At 39.9% G+C, this 4,371-nt stretch overlaps 1 pseudogene; it reads left to right on the top strand.

The window, feature by feature from the left end:
* Positions 1-13: 13 nt before the first annotated feature.
* On the top strand, positions 14-2,387 carry LOC121842443 (annotated as a pseudogene).
* The last annotated feature ends 1,984 nt before the right edge of the window (positions 2,388-4,371 follow it).

Below are 4,371 nucleotides of genomic sequence, written 5' to 3'. Positions count from 1 at the left end.
ATTTATCTGTCTTGTTAACCTACAGCATTTAGATTTAGCAGATAATTCAATTTCAAACAAATCTGAAGTCCTTAGACATTTCAAGAAATAAGATAAAACAGATAAATGCAAACACATTTTTTGGTTTACAACTGACAAAACTGACATTAAGGTTGAACAAGCTACACATGCTTTTTGCTAAACAATTTAGCTGTCTTGTTAAGCTGCAGTATCTCGATGTAAAACAGAATTTAATTTCAAACATTGAAGACTTTGCTTTCCTGGGATTGACAAATCTGGAGTCCTTGGACATTACAAGTAATAAGATAACACAGATAAATGCAAACACATTTTATGGTTTACATAGTTTGACATGGTTAGACCTCAGGAACAATCCACTTATTCACAACATTGAGGCAATGTCTTTCACACACCTCATGTCTCTTAGACAAGTGTTTCTCGGGCAAGTGCACAACCCACTGACAGAACCTGTGATCAAGCTGAATCTGACACTTATATTTGGTGGAATTCTGAGTCAGCTGACTCATCTGTACATTAGTTCAGCTATGAGGCCAATGCAGTTGACTATCGGCAGTAACATCACATCTAAACAGAACCTGAGTCTCCAGCTCAAAGGCCAGACGGTGTCATTTCAGGACTGTGACAGACCTTTCTTTCAGTCTGTAACCCATCTTCATGCTGAAGCTGAAGAATTCCTTTGTGGATCTGAATTCATGGGAAAGTACTTCACGTCTGTGGAGACATTTGACTACAGATCGAAGCTTTCAGCTAAAAGGGTTGATTTAACATCAATTAATCAGCTGATTCACCTGAGGAAACTGACTCTACGACAGGTGGATCTTTTAACACAGCGTTCTGCCGACATCATTTTTCACAACTTGACCAAACTGGAGGTTCTGGAAATGTACCACTGCAGGATTTATTCTTTAGAGGGGAGTTTAACTAAAGACTTGAAATCTTTGAAAATATCGTATTTTCATATAGAGAACATTTATAATGTATTCTACAGCTTTACTGAACCTCTCTCTAGCCTTAAGCATTTGATACTTCCTCAGATCCAGATTTTTTGCAGTTGTGACAATGCTTGGCTCATTACATGGGCAAAGGGGTGCAGGCAGGTTGAAGTGATCATGCTTGGTCCGTATGCTAAAACCGGTATGTATGCTTTGGAGGACTTGATATGCTTGTCGGACAATGGAATAGACACACCTAATTTTGTCAGGTACACAGAAGCCAACTGCACAACAGAGGTTGGCTTTGTGCTCTTTGTTGCGACTGGCCTGGGAGTCCTGTTCTTCATGCTGGTGGTGTTGGTCCATAACCTGGCCGGCCCCTACCTCCTCCCCCTCTACCACATCACCCTTGGCTGGCTGTTAGAAGCCATGCGATCCAACACCAGGGGGCGCTACCACTACGATGCGTTTGTCTCCTATAGCGGGAAGGACGAGCGCTGGGTGGTTGAGGAGCTGCTACCTAATCTGGAGCAGAGGGGTCCTCCTTTCCTGCGCCTCTGTCTGCACAGCAGGGACTTCCAGCTGGGGAAGGACATTGTGGAGAACATCACAGACAGCCTCTACCGGAGCCGCCACACCCTCTGCCTAGTCAGCCGCCACTACCTACGCAGTAACTGGTGCTCTCTGGAGATGAAGCTGGCCACCTACAGGCTGCAGGTGGAGCAAAGGGACATCCTCCTCCTGGTCTTCCTAGAGAAGATCCCCCCTCGCCGGCTGTCTGCCCACCACAGGCTGGCTCGCCTGCTGAAAACCAGGACTTATCTGGACTGGCCCCAGGACCCCCTTCAGCACCAGGCATTCTGGGACAGACTGTGGGCTAAACTGAAACCTCAGACTGAGCATGAGATCAGATGTTGATGTAGAACCTTGTGTATAGAAATGTGACATCAGAGGTTGATGTTGAACCTTATGGACTGAAGCTAGACATCAGCGTTTGATGTAGAACCTTGTGGACTGAAGCATGAGATCAGAGGTTGATGTAGAACCTTGGATATAGAAATGTGACTTCAGAGGTTGATGTAGAACCTTGTGGACTGAAATGTGACATGAGAAGTTGACGTTTAACCTTGTGAACTGAAATGTGACATCAGAGGTTGATGTAGAACTTTGTGTTATTGCAGATGCAATGTTGACACATGTTGAGCTGTTGAATTTGTTGTTGAAAGTCCTCCGTACAAAATGTCTACCGCTGTTTGAAATTTGTTTTGTCAATTCCTTTTAAATGCTCTGTCTGGAGTGTACTTTTTGCGATTAATCTGAAATTACTTTTAATAGCCTTATTTAAATTGCTCATAAAAAAGCCTAAACATTTTATAAATTCCCTAAATTTTATCAGATCCTATTTGTATTTTTAAACACCTAATTGCTAACACATATCTTTGTTTGTATATTTGTTGCTAAGAGGAACTGAAAAAGGGTGTGACTACTGTGCACTGCAGTGAATGACAAAACATAAATGTCCAATGACCATGAAGCAGTTATTAATGATTATACATGAATGACCAATGACCATGAAGCAGTTATTAATGATTATACATGAATGACCAATGACCATGAAGCAGTTATTAATGACTATACATGAATGACCAATGACCATGAAGCAGTTATTAATGACTATACATGAATGACCAATGACCATGAAGCAGTTATTAATGACTATACATGAATGACCAATGACCATGAAGCAGTTATTAATGACTATACATGAATGACCAATGACCATGAAGCAGTTATTAATGACTATACATGAATGACCAATGACCATGAAGCAGTTATTAATGACTATACATGAATGACCAATGACCATGAAGCAGTTATTAATGACTATACATGAATGACCAATGACCATGAAGCAGTTATTAATGACTATACATGAATGACCAATGACCATGAAGCAGTTATTAATGACTATACACTTGCTAGTTGTTTAACTAAATGTGTTGTTAGTTGTTTAACTAAAATGCAGTAGCTAGATGTTTAACTCAATGTGTTGCTAGTTGTTTAACTAAATGTAATTGCTAGTTGTTTAGCTAAATGTAGTTGCTAGTTGTTTAACTAAAATCTAGTTGCTAGTTGTTTAACTAAATGTGTTGTTAGTTGTTTAACTAAATCTAATTGCGAGTTGTTTAGCTAAATCATGTTGCTATTTGTTTAAATAAATGTGTTGCTATTTGTTTAACTAAATGTAGTTGCTAGTTGTTTAACTAAATGTAGTTGCTAGTTGTTTAACTAAATGTAGTTGCTAGTTGTTTAACTAAATGTAGTTGCTAGGTGTTTAACTAAATGTAGTTGCTAGTTGTTTAACTAAATGTAGCTGCTAGTTGTATAACTACATCTAGTTGCTAGTTGTTTAATGAAATGCAGTTGCTATTTCTTTAACCAATTGTAGTTTCTATTTGTTTACCTAAATGTAGTTGTTAAGTCTTAAACTAAATGTGTTGCTAGTTGTTTAACTAACAATGTTGCTTGAGTGTAGCCTGTATATGGTTCATGGCACATATATTTGATACATTTCTCAAATCAAATCAAATCAAATTTTATTTGACGCATACACATGGTTAGCAGATGTTAATGCGAGTGTAGCTAAATGCTTGTGCTTCTAGTTCCGACAATGCAGTAATAACGAACAAGTAATCTAACTAACAATTCCCCAAAAAACTACTGTCTTATACACAGTGTAAGGGGATAAAGAATATGTACATAAAGATATATGAATGAGTGATGGTACAGAGCAGCATAGGCAAGATACAGTAGATGGTATCGAGTACAGTATATACATATGAGATGAGTATGTAAACAAAGTGGCATAGTTAAAGTGGCTAGTGATACATGTATTACATAAGGATGCAGTAGATGATATAGAGTACAGTATATACGTATACATATAAGATGAATAATGTAGGGTATGTAAACATTATATTAGGTAGCATTGTTTAAAGTGGCTAGTGATATATTTTACATCATTTCCCATCAATTCCCATTGTTAAAGTGGCTGGAGTTGAGTCAGTGTGTTGGCAGCAGTTAGTGGTGGCTGTTTAACAGTCTGATGGCCTTGAGATAGAAGCTGTTTTTCAGTCTCTCGGTCCCAGCTTTGATGCACCTGTACTGACCTCGCCTTCTGGATGATAGCGGGGTGAACAGGCAGTGGCTCGGGTGGTTGTTGTCCTTGATGATCTTTATGGCCTTCCTGTAACATCGGGTGGTGTAGGTGTCCTGGAGGGCAGGTAGTTTGCCCCCGGTGATGCGTTGTGCAGACCTCACTACCCTCTGGAGAGCCTTACGGTTGTGGGCGGAGCAGTTGCCGTACCAGGCGGTGATACAGCCCGCCAGGATGCTCTCGATTGTGCATCTGTAGAAG

This window comes from Oncorhynchus tshawytscha, unplaced genomic scaffold (assembly GCF_018296145.1).
Source record: "Oncorhynchus tshawytscha isolate Ot180627B unplaced genomic scaffold, Otsh_v2.0 Un_contig_14998_pilon_pilon, whole genome shotgun sequence".
NCBI lineage: Eukaryota > Metazoa > Chordata > Actinopteri > Salmoniformes > Salmonidae > Oncorhynchus > Oncorhynchus tshawytscha.
This window is presented reverse-complemented; position numbering and strand designations above follow the sequence as displayed.